Source organism: Choloepus didactylus, chromosome 8, assembly GCF_015220235.1.
Source record: "Choloepus didactylus isolate mChoDid1 chromosome 8, mChoDid1.pri, whole genome shotgun sequence".
Taxonomy (NCBI): domain Eukaryota; kingdom Metazoa; phylum Chordata; class Mammalia; order Pilosa; family Megalonychidae; genus Choloepus; species Choloepus didactylus.
This window is the reverse complement of record NC_051314.1, coordinates 29,000,887-29,018,167: the sequence shown is the minus strand read 5'-3', so window position 1 is coordinate 29,018,167 and position 17,281 is coordinate 29,000,887. Positions and strand designations below refer to the sequence as shown.

General features: G+C 36.4%; 1 protein-coding gene across 5 annotated transcripts in view; it reads left to right on the top strand.

Annotated features, from left to right (window-relative positions):
• Positions 1–267: 267 nt before the first annotated feature.
• Positions 268–17,281, top strand: part of NR1H4 (nuclear receptor subfamily 1 group H member 4) — an 89,800-nt gene continuing 72,786 nt past the window's right edge. For 2 of the 5 annotated variants that reach the window (XM_037847935.1, XM_037847934.1), the window contains exon 1: positions 269–473. The gene's annotated coding sequence lies outside the window, so the exon portion shown is untranslated. Of the gene's footprint in view, positions 474–517; positions 557–17,281 lie in introns of those variants that run through there. The other 3 variants (XM_037847929.1, XM_037847937.1, XM_037847930.1) reach the window with 3 other exon arrangements.

The following is a 17,281-nucleotide window of genomic DNA, read 5'->3' as shown; positions in this document are numbered from 1 at the left end:
AAGAGAGGGAGGGAAGATGACAGTTTAGGTTTAGATGATGTGTGCAGAAATCTGGGCACCCAGGAACCTGGAGAACAGCCGGAGAAGTGTTTCAAAAGGCAAACTTTAGGGCCTCTCCGCTTCGCCCCATTCCCTGTTCTGGGATTCCGTGGGGTCATCCTGGGAATCTCCAGGCTCTCCCAAGGTCCCTGCCTATGTTTGTATAATTTAGCGGGGAAAGGACTGTTAATGACTAATCTGTGTCCATGAGGCACAGAGCCAAGGAAGAGCTGCTGCTAGGCCGGAAGGCTGTCTGTGATCATCCACGGCTTTTGCTAGAACTCCCTCCTCATCCCATTTTCTTCTCGACTCACCCCAATGCAAATTCAGGTTCTGAGCACTGGTAGGAAACTTCCTGGGATTTGGAGAGGAGAACTGGACTCAGAATCCCCCCAGGACCTTGAACGTTTGAACTCCAAGCCCAAACTATTCAAGTAAGTACCTAATTCCTCTGGGAGCGGGGAGCCTCTCACAGCAGCAGAGGGAAAGCAGCCATGTCAAGTTTCTCTGTAACATAGTAAGTCCGGCCAATGAATGGATCCTAGTAGAGTTCGATGTAAAATTCTGATTTTTAAAAGAAAAAAAGAGGAAAGACTAAAAACTAGCTCTAAAATGGCAGGAAGCCCAAATGAACAAAAAAGAAGCAGGAGTTAATGGATCTAAAAGTTGCTGACCTTACTGAAAAATTATTTTGGAATGTTTTTTACCTTATAAAAAGATTCTCATCCAGGAGAATCACCAGAAACAGTAAATTTGGAAATGTTTCTATTCTGATTCCATACCCTATTTGCCTTGTATAGTGTGCTATATTTTGGTGGTTTATCAAATCTTGATGCGAATTTGGGACTATTGCTAAGGTTGGGTGACCTGAAAACTAAGAAAAGGACAACATTTAAGCTACACTCAATTGAAATGGAAGTTTTCCTTAGGAGAAGAGTAGGTTTAAAAAAGCTTCCTCTTTTGCATTCATTTGTAATGAATTGCTTTCTATTTCTAATATTAATAAGCAGTCTTTTCAGATGGAAAATGTTAGGAAGAATTTTATTATTAAAATTATCCAAGGAGAGGATCTACACATAGGCATCTCTCTGTCGATTCCTGCCTCAGTGAATTAGCCAACTGTTAGGGGAGCCTGGACCACTTCTTTTAATTAGGTTTTTATTTAGAAGGGAGGGGTGGGGGAATGGCAAACGACTCACGTTGGAGTCTTCGAGAAACTCACTTGGGCTTTAAGGAAATCTATTGCCTCTGGCACTGCCTTAGAATCACTTTAGCAGCATCGACAGACAGAAAGATAGAGAAAGAAGTTGGCCAAGTTATCACCGTGCTTCTAGCTGTGATTTTTATAAAATGATGGACACTTTCACCTTTTTGCCACCCACCCCCAACTCTCCAAATTATGGACCTGTGCCATTTGCACCGTGGACTTTTCTGTTTTGCTGAAAATGTTGCAACATGCCTGATGCAACTCCCAGTTAACTGATAAAGCAGTGACCAAGGACCACGCTGTCTTGTTGAGAGCCTTCTTCATATGCAGCTGTTGCCCACCACTCACTTCGACCCTCTCCCACCTCCCGCTGGAGACTTTCCGTTTTATTTCCACACCTCCCAAATCTGGCCAAATTTTATAATTTGGCATTGATTGTGGGGCCTAGAGTACTCTAAGGAAAAATAAATATGTGTGTGTTTGTGTGTGGGGTGTGTGTGTGTGCGATGGAGGTAACTTAGTGTATGCCTACTAACATGTTGTGGGCTCTACCTGCTTTGCCTGTTTCTATCTCATAACAACCCTGGGTGGAAGTTTTTCTTATACCCATTTTACAGATGAGGAAGCTGAGGCTCAAAGAGGGCAAATCACCTATCCATGGCCACACAGTTAGAAAGTGGCAGGATCTGGATTCCAGGGTATGTCTTTCTAACCCCAAGGCTCTTTCCTTGCTACCCCAATATTGTTAACAGCTGGGAAAACTTGAAATCCAGGAAAATGGGAGGTCAGGCACATTAGCTGCAAATATTCCAGCTTGACGGGTGATTTGTTAAACCTCACAACTATTTGGAAGATTCCAAAATCCTTATAGTGCATTTTCTAATGACTGCACCATCAACAGGGAAAGCAGAAAGTTTTCAGCACTATTCATTTTCACACGGGGGTCAGAGGAGGATAGCTGATTGGCAGCTTCGATTATCAGTATCTTAATTAAAGACTGCATGACACTGTCTTGGTGCTGTGATTAGGGAGTTTTGAAAGGAGCTCAGAACTGCTGTGGCTCATGGAGGCTGGGGGTTAAGAATGCCGTGAGAAAGCATATCATATTGTGATGAATTTTAAAAGGCTCACGTCGTCATTAGGCCAGTGGATAAAGGATAGAGAGAAGTGTTTTCCTTTTCACTTTGCTCTGAGTCTCATTGTTTTTTCTTGCATCTTAGCAACATTGATTATGAAGGGCCTAAAAGAAATAGGAACAATTTTCCTCTCAGGTATTTCTTTTTTGTCCCTATATTTTCTGCCAGCAGAGCTGTAAGGACAAGAGGTCACTAAAACGAGTGTCCTTAGCCACCAAGCTGCAAATGGGGAGGCAAAAGTCATCATCACAATAAAATATTCACCCTCCTCTCCTCTCTCTCAATTCTCTCTCTCTTACCCCACTACCCCATCCACAAACTCCTAACCCCCTTGCTCCCACAATGAGGGATTTACTTTCTCAGTTTGCCTTTTACAATTTTGGTAATGAAGGGATGACCACTATTCTCACCCTCCCACCTCTTTATAAATTTGTGTAAATTCAATGCTAATATAATGCAACTTGATTGCAAAGTGAAATTGTAAATATTGCATAGGAAAATACAACCTGGTTTATTTTTTGTTAGGTCTAAGAATTATAACAGTTCTGGTCACTATAATTAATATTATATGAATAGAAAACAAATTTTTATTCATTTTTATTTTTCAAGAAAAATTACTCTTTGAGATTTCAGTTCCCTTTTTAAATAGATTTACTGGCTTTTTTCAGGTCCCAGTTGTCCTGGGATAATTTAGATCTCTTATACTTTGCATTTTCAAGTCTTGGCAGATGTATTTAACATGATGGTTGTGGTAAATATGTACTTAGCATGGAAGTCATGGTAAATAATCTTCTCATACATGGAGAAGATATCCTGCTGAGGGATGTTGCTGATAAGGAAAAACCTTACTCTTCTAGGGCTCAGAGTGTCACTGAGAGAGCAGGGAATTGTCTGCTGTTGTTTTTATAGAAAGCCATGGAAGCTCTCAACATAGCTGTCAGGACTGCACTAGAAGGGGTATTAAGGAATAAATGGCCCAGGGTTGGGAGGGCAGGGCAGAACAAAGTAATGTCATTTTCCAAGTGATTGTGTAGGAGATTCTCACTCTCCTGAAGTCCAGACACCAAATCTGGGGCCATGATTGGATTTCCCCCAGGAATTCTTAGAGGCTGTATTTTTTTTTTAAATGCAATTTTATTGAGATATAATCCCATAACATACAATCATTCAAAGTGTACAATCAGTTGTTCACAGTATCATCATATACTTGTGCTTTCATCACCACAAGCAAACTTTGAACATTTTCATTACTCCAAAAACTAAAATGAAACTTAAAATAAAAAAGAACTTCCAAAACATTCCATTCCCCTCCTCCCCCTATTATTCATTTACTTTCTTTAATACAGTTTAATTGAGATATATTCACACACCCTACAGTCATCCACCGTGTACAATCAATTATTCACAGCATCATCGAGTTGTGCGATCATCAACAGAGACAATTTTTGAACCTTTTCCTTACTCCAAATTAAAAATAAAAGCAAAAAAGAACACCTAAATCTTTCCATCCCCTCAATCCCATCCTATTTACTCATCTGTCCATATACTGCATAAAGGGAGTGTGAGCCCAAAGTTTTCACAGTCACACAGTCACACTATGTAATCTATATAGTTATACAATCATCTTCAAGAATCAAGGTCACTGGGTTGCAGTTTGACAGCTTCAGGTATTTCCCTCTAGCCATTCCAACACAGTAAAGACTAAAAGGTGATATCTACATAGCACTCTTGACTCCATTTGAAATCTCTCAGCCACTGAAACCTTATTTTGTTTCATCTCTCTTTTCTCTTTTGGTCAAGAAGAGTCTCTCAATCCTGCAGTGCTGGGTCCAGGCTTATCTCTAGGAGTCATTTCCTGCATTGCCAGGGTGATTCACACCCCTGGGAGTCACATCCCATGTAAGGGGGATGGTAGTGAGTTCACCTGCAGAATGGGCTTAGGGAGAGAGAGAGAGAGGGCCACATCTGAGCAACCAAGAGGTTCTCTGGGGGGTACTCCTAGGCACAATTATAAGTGGGTTTAGCCTCTCGCTTGCAGCAACTAGGGAGGCTCTGTCTTAAAATTTGTGTATTTTATGTTTGTTTTTCCTAAAGGGAGGTATATACTTTTTATTGAAGCTCCAAAATGTTGGAATATCCCAAAATTTTTAAAACAAACAAATGAGCAAAAAACCCCTCTGTCCTAGAGAATCCAAATATGACTGCTCAGAGCATCTAACTGTAAAATTGTGAAAATGGAGGACAGAGAATAATATTTTAGGGCATCAGCATACTTAAATACAGTCATCTTATAAAAACATTATGACATTATATAAAATTATGTAACATTACAACATTATGATAACTAAGTCTTATAATCTCTCTTGACCTCCCTTCCCATCTTATTCTTCCTACTTCCCTCTTTCAATGTTAATGTAGGTAAAACTACTTCAATCTTAGTACATATAAAATCACTGTCTAATATTTGATATTTTATATCTACAGCATGCTTATTTAGCCATTCTTCGATAAATAATAATTATCATTTCAGTGGTTTCCACTTTTCACCATTAGAAATAATGCTGCAGTGAACATCCTTATGCAGATGTGCAAAGATTTCTTTGGGAAAAGCACCTAAGAATTAGAATTGAATTTTATTTTAGCATGCACTGCTAAAAAGCCCTTCAAAAAGACTAAAAACTATACTCCTAGCAGTGTATGAGAATATATATTTTCATATACTTTCTCCAACTTTGAATGTTGTCAAACTTTTCAATTTTTCACAATCTGATGAAATTGTGAAAATGCTGTTTATATTAATTTGCATTTTCTAGTTATTAATTAGTTTCAGGTGTTATTATATGTTTGCTGACCACTTGTATTTCCCCTCTGCTGATTTTCCTCTTTATATCCTTTGCCAACTTCTCTCAGGTTGTTAATCCTTTTTGTTTTTATTTATAGGAGTTATTTATATATTGTTTATACTAATTTTTTTTCTGTTTCTTATGTTGTAAATATTTCTCCCAGTTTCTTTCAGGTATTTAGCTTTCTTTACGGTGTCTTGATTTTTTGTTTTACATTTTAATGTAGTCAAATTTATTCTTTTTCTATATATATTTTACTCAATAAATCCTTCTCAATGCCCAAGTTGATAAAGATCATAAATGTATTTTGTCTCAATAATTTCATAATTTTTAGTTGTTAACATACCAAAAGACCGATTTCTAAGATTGCTGTGAAATAGGTGCCTTTATTATTTTTCTCAGAAGGAATAATCAATTTTCTTGACACTATTTCTTGAAGAGTCCATCCTTCTTCCACTGATTCAAGCTGAATCAATTAGCTATACATAGCCAATTATTTATAGTTCCTCAGAACACAGCATATTATTTTCCCTTCCTGTAGTGATCCCCACATCAAGCCATTTGCCTCTAATGCCTATTTCTTCAAGACCAAATTCAAGGATCAATTCTCCATCTTCAGGAAGACTTCACTCATTCTCCTAGTCACTCCTCTGCTTAATATCCCCCAGTGAGGAGTATAGGAACAGAGAATGTTTATGCTATTTAAGTTAAGTTGGTATAAAATTAAATGTGATTGTTGCAGATTTAGTATGTTAAACTTAAGCCCTATGGTAACCACAAAGAAAATACATGAAAAAATATATGTAGAAAGACATGAGAAGGAACTCAAAGTGGTAAAATAAAAAATAAAAAAAAAAAACAAATAAATATGAAAGTAAGCATTAATAGAAGAGTTGAGGGACAAAAAAGGTATAACACTTTCAAAGACCCAATAGCAAATGGCAGAAGAAAGTTGTGCATTATAAGTAGTTACTTTAAATTTAAATTCATTTAATTCTCCAGTAAAAAGGCAAAGATTGGCAGAATGGATAAAAAACTTGACCCAACTATATGATGTTTATAAGAGACTCTTCATAAATTAAAAAACACAAGTAGTTTGATTGAAAGAATGGAAAAAAATATACCATGCAAATAGTAACCAAAAGAGAGCTGAGATAGGTATACTAATAGCAGATAAAATGTCAGATAAAAACTGTTACAAGGGATAAAGAAGGTCACTATATACTGGTAAAAGGTCAATTCAACCAGAACTGAATCATAGGTAATAATAACACTTATAAATATAAATTCACCTAATGGCAGAGTTCAAAATATATGAAGCAAATATTGCCAGATTGGAAGGGAGAAATAAGGCAGTTATACATTAATAGTAGGAATCACTACCACTTTCAATAATGTTTAGAACATCTATACAGAAGAGCAATAAGAAAATAGAAGACTTGAATGATACTGCAAACCAACTAGACCTAACAGAAATATATAGAACAATTAACCCAACAGCATCAGAACACACATTTTTCTTTAGTGCACATGGATCATATGTTAGGTCACAAAACAAGGCACTAAAAATTTTAAAATATTGAAATAATGCAATATATATACTGACCATAATGGAATGAAGCTAGAAATCAATGATAGAGGGAGAAATGGAAAATTTACAAATACATGGAAATTAAACGATGCACTCTTAAACAACTAATGGATCAAAGAGGAAATCACAAGGGAAATTAGGAAATAACTGGAGGCAAATGAAAATGAAAGCACAGCATACCAAAACTTACAGGATTCAGCAAAAGCAGGGCTGAGAGGGAAATTGATGACTCTAAATGCTTGCATTAAAAAAGAAGAAAGATCTCAAATCAGAGACCTTACCTCACAACTCAAGAATCTGGAAAGAGACCAAACCAAACCCAAAGCAAGAAGAAGGAAGGAAATAACACAGATTAGAGCAGAGATAAATGAAATAGAGAATTAAAAAGCAACAGAGATAATCAACAAAAACAAAAGTTGATTCTTGGAAAAGATCAATAAAATCAACAAACCTTTAGCTAGACTGATAAAGAAAAAAGAGAAGATACAAATAGCCAAAATCAGAAATGAAATTGGGGGCATTATTACCAAACCCACAGACATGAAAGGGATTATAAGAGGATACCATGTGTCACTAAATTAGATAACCTAGGTGACAGATTCCTAGGAACACACAAACTCCTACATTGATCAAGAAGAAACAGAGGATCTCAACAGACCAATAACATGTAAAGAGATTGCATCTGTAATCAAAACCCCTCCAAAGAAAAGCCCAAAGTCAGATACATGACTTCATTGGTGAATATTATGTTATTCCAAGAAGAATTAACACCAACAACTGCTCAAACTCTTCATCATATGAGACCAACATCACCCTCATACTGAAGCCAGATAAAGATACCACAAGAAAAGAAAATTACAAATCAATATCCCTTATGAAATTAAATGGAAAAATCCTCAATAAAATACTAGTAAACTGAATCCAACAGTACTTTAAAAGAATTATACACCATGATCAAGGGGGATTTATTCCAGGTATGCAAGGGTGGTTCAACATAAGAAAATCAATTATTGTAATACACCACATTAATAGAAATGAAAGCAACAACCATACATTCATTTCAATCGACAGAGAAAAGGCATTTGACAAAACTCAGTACCCCTCTAGATAAAAAACACTCAAAAATCTAGGAATAGAAGGGAACTTCCTCAAGACAATAAAGGCCATGTATGAAAAACACACAGCTAACATCATACTCAGTGGTAAAAGTGTGAAATCTTTCCCTGTAAGGTAAGAACAAGTCAAGGATTCCCACAGTCACCACTCTTATTTGATATTGAACTGAAAGTTCTAGCCAGATCAATCAGGCAAGAAGAAGAAATACAAGGCATCCAAATTGGAAAGAAAGAAGTAAAACTTTCCTTATTTGCTGTTGGCATGATCCTACATAGAAAATCCTGAAAAGTCCACAACAAAGATATTATAGTTAATAAATTCAGCAAAGTAGCAGGGTACAAGATTAACACACACACACACACACAAAAGTAGAGGCTCTACACAGTAGTAACGAACAATCTGAAGAGGAAATTTTTAAAAATTCCATTTATAATAACAACTAAAAGAATCAAATAACTAGGAATAAATTTAACCAAGGGTGTAAAGGACTTATACATGAAAAACCACAAAAAATTGCCAAAATAAATCAAAGATCTAAATAAATGGAATGGAAGGACATTCTGTGTTCATGGTTTGGAGGACTAAATATTGTTAAGATGTCAATTCTAGCTCAAGTGATTTATAGTTCAACACAATCTCAATCAAAATTCCAACAGCCTACTTTGCAGAAATGGAAAAGCCAACCATCAAATTTATATGAAAGGGTAAGAGTCCCTGAATAGCCAAAACCATCTTGAAAAAGAATGAAGTTGGAGGCCTCACACTTTCCAATTTTAAAACTTATTACAAAGCTAAAGTAATCAAACCAGCCTGATACTGGCACCAGGGCAGACATAAAGATCAATGGAATCAAACTAAGGGTTCAGAAATAAACCCTCACATCTCTGTGCCAGTGATTTTTGACAAGTGTGCCAATCTCCACTCATTGGTGAAATAATAGTTTCCTTCTTCAACAATGATCTGGGAAAACGGATGTCCCATATGCAAAAGAATGAAGGTGGACCTCTATCTCAAACCATATTAAAAAATTAACTCAAAATGGCTCAGAATAATACCCTGATACATTCTAAAGTATTTTGACAGATAATAAAAAGTATTTGCAAAGTCCCTTGAGGGACTGGAGAAAAAATATGGAACTATTAAACTTCCTCACCGGGGAATTTCCTGATATTCTCTCCAGCATTTAGAACTCCCAATGTAATAAGCCAAGCTCTTGATCTTGAGCCTGGCCCCTTTGAAACTTATTTCTGTAATGGTGAAGCTAAGCCTGCTTATAAACATGCCTAAAGGTCACCCCTAGAGAATCTCTTTTGTTGCTCAGATGTGGCCTCTCTCTCTCTGAGCCAAACTCCGCAAATAAACTCATTACGCTCCTCCCTATGTGGGACATGACTTTCAGGGGTGTAAGTCCCCCCACAACGTGGGATCTGACTCCCAAATATAAGCCTGGCCCTGTAATCATGGGATTGAGAATGCCTTCTTGACCAAAAGGAAGAACAGAAATGTAACAAAATAAGGTTTCATTGGCTAAGAGATTTCAAATAGAGTCAAGAGGACACTTTGGAGGTTACTCTTACGCAAGCTTCAGCCAGATATTGCATATTGCCTTGGTAAGCCAAGCCCCAACCAACAGTATTCCTGAAAACCCCAAAGAAAACCCAGGGCTCTATCTGACACTTTACTAAAGTTTTACTTATTGAGTTTGTTTTTCAGAAATTTTAAACCTCCAGATTGTTCCTATGCCAGATAAGCCCTGAAACTTAAAGTTACCAGTCTCTCCCAGAACTTCAACCAGTTGCATTCCCCTACTCCATGATGTCAACAACTCTTTTCAACATGAAGAAGTTAGAATGGTCGTTGCCCAAATATCCCAGAAGATTGAGAGAATGATCAAATGAGAGGGAAGAGCTGCAATAAAGAAGTTGGGATTCAACAAATGATTATGATTACTGAATCATTATATAGATATTTCTTTTTAGTTTCTAGTGTATTTGAACAGCCAGGAGAGAATACCTGAAATTGTGGAGCTCTAACCCATATTATACTTTGAAATTTGCTCTATAACTACTTGTTAAACTGTATTTTGAAATTTATCACTTTTATGCATATGTTATATTTCACAATGAAAAATGTTTTAAAAAATGGATCAAAGACCTAAATATAAGATCTGAACCTATAAAATTCCTAGAAGACAACATAGGAAATCATTTTCAGGACCTAGTGTTAAGCAATAGTTTCTTAGACTTTACACCAAAAGCACAAGTAACAAAAGAAAAAGTAGATAAAAGGGCTTCTTCTAAATTAAAAACTTTTGTGCATCAAAAGACTTCATTACGAAAGCAAAAAGAAAACCTACAGAATGGGAAAAAATATTGGAAACCACATATCCAATAAGGATTTAATATCCAGAATATATAAAGAAATCATACAACTCAACAACAAAAAAGCAAACAACCCAGTTAAAAAAAAATGAACCAAAGACTTGAATAGACATTTCTCCAAAGAAGGTACACAAATGGCCAAAAAGCTAATGAACACAGGCTTGACATCACTTGCCATTAGGGAAATGCAAATCAAAATCACAAGATACCATTTCACACCCTCTAGAATGACTACTATTTTTTTAAAAAAGGAAAATAACAAGGTTTTGAGAGGATGTGGAGAAATAGGAACACTTGTTCATTGTTAGTGTGGATTTAAAATGGTGCAGCATGTCTGGAAAATAGTTTGACAATCCCTCAGAAAGTTAAGTATAAAATTATCATATGAGTCAGTAATCCCACTTTTAGGTATATACACCAAAGAATTCAAAGCAGGGACTCAGATATTTTCACGCTGATGTTCATAACAGCATTTTTTGCAGTTGCCGAAAAAAGAAATCAATCCAAGTATCCTTCAATAGGTGAATGGATAAACAAAATGTGGTATATCCATACAATGGAATAATAATATTATTATTGAGTGAAATAAGCCAAATTTAAAAGGACAAATAAGTGTATGATCTCACTGATACGAAATAATTAGGATAAGTTGATTCATAAAGTCAGAAACTATAATACAGGTTACCAAGGGCTGGGGTAGTGGTAGGGAATGGTGAGTTAATGCTTAATCAGTACATAGTTTCTCTTTAGGGTGACAGAAAAGTTTTGATAATGAATGGTAGCAATGGTAGCACAAAATTGGGAATGTAATTAACAGCACTGAATTATATATTTGAATGTGGTTACAAAGGGAAATTTTAGGTTGTATATATGTTATTAGAATAAAAAAAATTTAAAAACCATAGGACTATACAATAGAAACAGTGAACCCAAATGTATACTATGGACTGTAGTTAATAGTGTAATTACAATTAACTATTTGTTTAATCAGTTTTAACAAAGGTCATTTAATCTCTTTGAGCCTCAGTGTTTCACCTATACAATGTGTACATTGATACCTATTTGGCTTATTATAGATTAAATGAGATAATAAATTTGAAGCCTGCCACATATTAAGGAATTATTTTAATCTATTCCCCTCCCCCCAAATATACATATATATGTGATGGTTACAAAGGCCATCTGGGTCTTATAGAACACCATCCTCAGTGGTCACAACAGCCCTATTGACCAGTGGCCATCCTACCTGAGCTGTGGTCAGTATCAGCCATCCACTAGCCTTTACATCTCTCAGGCCTTTGGGGAGGATGTATTTACCCCACCTTTGTCTTTTGTTAGTTGGTTTGTTGTCCTAAAAAGAATTTAGTTTGAGTCTTGCTGGGAAGACCAAATCCCTGAGCTCTTTTCTCTGTTCCCTTTGAGACTATGGCTTTGTCTTTTTCCTGCCCTTTAAGAGTGGATTACGTAGAAATCTAATAAAATGTAAGCTTTGCTATTAACAGTCATCTGAGAAAACGTCACCAGGGATTCTGTCTCTGGGTGCAAAGAGTTCATAGTGAACCAGCACGTTTCTAATTTTATCTTCCGAGAACTGAGATTCTTCCAAATCAGAGTCAAAGCTATTTAATTGGAGTGGGGTCCTTCCAAGGTCTCCATTTGCAAGAGCAGGCTAAAATCAGAGGCACTTATGCAGCATATGAACTTCCTGTGACACCTAGTATCTAAACAAGGAAAAATTGATAGCCAGAAAGTGGAAGTCCAAGCTGCCGGGAACTATGTATCTTATCACATTAAAAACAAACAGTGGGTGCTATTTCTGAAATTATTCCTCGGTCATTAAATTAAGAGTTAGGTTACAACTTCATGCAAATAAACACAAAGGAAAATATATGTTTTTTTCCTGGTTCCACCAATATCCAAGGATTTCAGCTTAAATGTCATTATCAAGCTTCTTTCTCTCCTTTCTCCTCTTTTATGTCCCCTTTTGAACTCATGTCCCTTTTCCATCTCTACAGATGCCACCCTGGTATTCTCCCTAATGGACTCACCTCAGTAACAATATCCTGAATTTTCCTTCCACTTTCACTGCCTTCCTTCCCCATCCCCACCTTCTCATTAGAGTGATTTTCTTGATTACAGTTTTCATGGTGCCACTGAAAAAATTTCAGTAGCTCCTCAACTGACCATAGATAAGGTGCCTGAATATTTTATGGGAAGGAATTACTTTCTGAGAGAGAGAGAGAGAGAGAGAGAGAGAGAGAGAGAGAGAGAGAGAGAGAGAGAGAGAGAGAGAATTTGTAAGAAAGAACAAATCCCTGTATGAATTTACTTATTTTATGGATGAAGTTTTCACACATATAATTTCATTTAATCTTTTTCCCTCTGAAATATTTTCAACATGTCAAAAACAGACAATAGAATAATGAACTCCCTTGTTGTTACCACCAGCTTAAGTAGGAGAGCATTAACAGATGCTATGAAATTCTTTGTGCCCTCCCAGTAATATTTGGCACTGCTATTCTGAATGTGGGGTTCACTTCCATGCATGCCTTTCTATATTGGAGTGGGTATCACAAGCTTTTTCTGTATAAGGACACAAAGTAAATTTTTTTTATTTTGCAGACCATATGGATTCTGCTAAACTACTCAGCTAAGCTATTGTATTGCAAAAACAGCCATAGACAATATATGTACAAATGGGTATGGACAGATTTGGTCTGTGAGTCATAGGTTGCTGACCCATGCATTAGATTTTCAACAATAACATATAACACAGATTTGCAAATATAAATTATATCAAATTGGATGTATTGTTTCATAACCTGATTCCTTTGCCCAATGCAATGTTTTTCATTTATCCATGTGAAAAATATAGTTCCATTCATTCATTTTTAATTGCTGAATAGTATCCCATTTGGGAATATATGATTTATTTGTCCATTCTGCTATTTTTGGACATTTATGTTGTTTCCTAATATTTACTTTTGGAAACAATGATGCAGTGAATAATTTTATGCTTGTCATCCTGTACATTTGTGTGAGGACCTAAGAAGTGTTCACCTTTTAAACTTTACAGCAGCCCTATTATTTAGATTTTTAAATTCTCATTCATCTGTGGCTTGAAGTGATGTTTGTGTATGTTTGGGGGTGGTGGGGATGGTGGTGGCTGTTAATTGAATAGTTCCAGGTCATATATGAGGTTATGAAAGGTCAGAACTGGGACTCCACCCCCCGATCCTTTTATCCTTAGTCCCCATGATAGATCAACTAGACCACAGCTATTGTTTCTGTGCAGACATAATACTGCTAACTGCAAAAGGGGAATACAAAAGAAGTATAAGCTGTGATTCCTGCCTTCTAGGAATATACAATCTGGTGATATAGAGGAGAAGTCAAGACAAATGAAAATCATTAGGTATGACACAAGGAGGAGGAAGAGAACAACAAGGGAAACATCCATGGAGAAGTCGAGATGTACTTGGGAAAAGAATCTACAAAACTGAGAGACATAAGAGCACATTTGAATAAATGGAAACATTTCTATGCCCCTGAAAGGCAAAATTGAATATTCTGAAGACGTAAATCTTGCAACCTAAAGATATGTATTGGATACCATCTCAAACTCCCAAAGAAACTTTCTTTTTAAAGAATGTGATATTAGAAGATATGAAAGTTTTTTATGGAGAATAAATAAATGAGAATATCTAATAAAATGTTGAAAATGAATGAAAGGATGATATTGGTACAAGATGTAACTGTATAGTCAATGGAAAACCAGTTAGCCTTAATAAAAGAAAGTATCATAAATCAATGGGGAAAGGAAAAAGTATTCAACAAACAGTGCTGAGAAAGATCCCCTCGTACTATAAACCAAAAATAAAAATCAGTCAAAGTAAGCTTTTTTAAAAAGTGCTAATATATTTAATTATATACAACAATTTTGAAGTAAAGATATAACAAAAGTGTTCTTAGTAAATATAGCAGAATGCTAATACATTCAATATGTAAGGAACTCTTCTAAGTCAATAAAAAAGATGAACACTTCAAAAGATAAAGAGGCAACGGCCAGAAAGAGAAAACGGAAAGAAACCATTACATATAGCCAATAAAGATGCAGAAATTTTGTTTCAATCTCACTAGTAATCAAATTTAAGACAATGAAATAGTATTTGTCACCTAGAAAATTAGAAAAGATTGTTCAGGGTGAGCATAGGTAATGTCTGTGAAAGTGTGTCTTAGTCACTGCTGGTGGGAGTGTAAATTGAAAAAAAAAAACCTTATGGAATGCAACTTGGCATTTTTATGCTTTTTCTGTATTTCTGAATTTTATGAAATGACCCTTTTATTTTCCAAAATACTTTTATTAAAAAATAAATTTTAATAATTTTTCAGAACAAAAGGTGCATGGAATTCTTCGAGTTAACAAAAATAATGAATAATTAAGAATGATTAAGCTAATGCTTTTGGGGGCATCTGGTTAAGTCAGCTTGGATTCACCTTATCCCCTCCTCTAACATCTAAAAATTTATCAAGATGTATATAATTACCCCAATATAATCAGTGCAGGAGATTTATTCATAGTTTATTAGATTACTTTGATTCTTTTGAAGTCCTTCTGTTATTTGTTAAAGGCAGGAATTGGCATTTTCTGCAAAATGCTAGAAGTAAATATTTTCTGCTTTGTGGGACATACAGTTCCTGTGCAAATACTCAACTCTGCTGTTGTAGCAAGAAAGTAGCCGTAAACGTTGCATAAACAAATGGACTCTGAAATTTGAATTTCATATACTTTTCATGTGTTATAAAATATTCTTCTTCTTTTTATTTTCCGCAACCATTCAAAAATGTAGAAACAATTCTTAGCTTGCAGACTACAAGAACGGGCAACAGGCCAGATTTGGCCTGCGAACAGTAGTTTGCCAACCCTTGGTTTAAGGTCTAGTGTTTAAAGCAGACCTGTCTGCTAAAGTGTGGGCATAGTGACTGGAAGAATGCACAAGCAAGTGGTCATTATAGTTATTTCTTGGTGAGGGAAAGGGTGACTGGGCTGGGAGAAAGACTTACTTTTCTGTCCACTGAAAAAAAGTCCATTGTTTACCACGTGCTCCTGTTAAGCATTTCAAAACCTGAAGCATTTCTTTTTTTAAGCCCCTTTAGGAATTGCAAAGCCAACAAACCTGATTTAAGTGGACCCTGCTAAGTATCTGGAGTCTGGAGGGCTCTATTGTGCTTTCTGATCTGGGGGTCCCAGCTCCTTGGTGGGTGCACAGCCAGGAGCAGTAATCCCAATGATGCAGAATTAGGGTGGATTGGACTTGCACTTGAGTGAACAAGTGGTAAATTATGTTCTAAGCCATCATCCCAATAGGAAAATGAAACCCTTATCTTGGGCAATTTCATTAGGAAGAACATGCCAAATACTATGAAATTTGGCAGAACTAAGTGGGAAAAAAAATCAATACAGATAATTTAATTGAGTCAACATTTCTGGAGGCCCTACTGTGTGCCAGACACTTGCATTGAAGGTATCAAGTTTATATTAACAGATAAAGGACATTATGTTATAGGAAACCAAAATGATGACAAATGTATCTGGAAAATATTAGAAAGCAAGCTGCGATGTGCTGTGAAATATGAGAGAGCTTGGTGAACATGGTTGAAGGTAAATAAGGTAACCGTTGAGGAAAGGAGAGCACAAGGGGAAACCTAAAATAACAGTCACGTAGCTGAAATCTCTATTTTTTAAAACCCAGAGGAAATGGGCCATCCATTACAAAGTACAAGTTTGGGTTGGATATAGGAAAAATTTCTGACTCTGAAGATTATGGGTTCCTGGAGGGTATTACGAAGGGAAGTTGTGGAATTTCCTATCCCGGAGATAGGAAAAGTTCTATCTTGAACAAGAATTGCCCGTATTTGGGGGTGGGGAAATAAATTTTCAACCAATTTATTACAATATACAGACACACACATATTTATAATACACAATTCATATATACATATTTATATATACACATTGAAAAAATATACACACACACACACTTCTCTGCAGACTATGGCAGTATATATGGGTGCTGCTGCTGTTTCACAATTGCCCCCAAAAGGCCCCTGAGTCCTGTCTGATAAGCTGCAGTGTTTGTTTAGAGGGTGAGGGTAAGGGGTGAGATGGAAGCACTATCTATTCTACTTGTTGGCATTCCTGTTGAAAGGGTCCGAAAATGTAAGCATTAAAGTTTTCCAGATTTCATTTTATTTACAGTTTCCCTCCCTTTGCAACCTCAGGGTGGGAGGAGGGTCTCCTGAATCTGGTTCCCAGTCATTCTAAACACTGTGCTGAATTGAGAATTAACACATCCCTCGAATGGTGGAGACTTTACTACTGGGTGGAAGATCATGGTGTTTTTGGGGCGCCCCCTGACGTTAGAATGGGCTTCTCTCTCTCAGCGGCCCCTGAACTTACTGGACCGTAGAACTTTGGTAGGGCCATGTGTTGGGTTCCTCCTAGATAGACCTGGATAGTGCTGGAGCCCCATAGTGGAACAGTTTGTGGTGTTCTCTCTCAACACTCTGGTTTTCTCCCTCTCTGTGGCATCTTCCCACCGATTTAGATGTGCCTTAGTATTGCCCCTTTTAAAAAATTGCCCTTGAAAGCATGTCCTCCTTCAACTACTGCCCTATCACTTGATTTCTTTCACACCCAAACTTCTCTATTAGAACCTCTTGTTCTTTCCTTCATAGACATCTCTCTCAACAATATATAATCATCTCTGTATTTATGTGATTATTTGTTTAATTTCTTCAATAAGTTTGATGTCATGGACCATGGACGCATTTTTCCTTTCACCATTCTGTTTTCAAAGATCCAGCCCAGGGCTTGGTGCAGAATAAGTACTCAATAATATTTGTTGAAAGCATGAACAAATGATTGAATGTAGCAATGAGTTTCTGGTAGACTACCTTACCAGCAG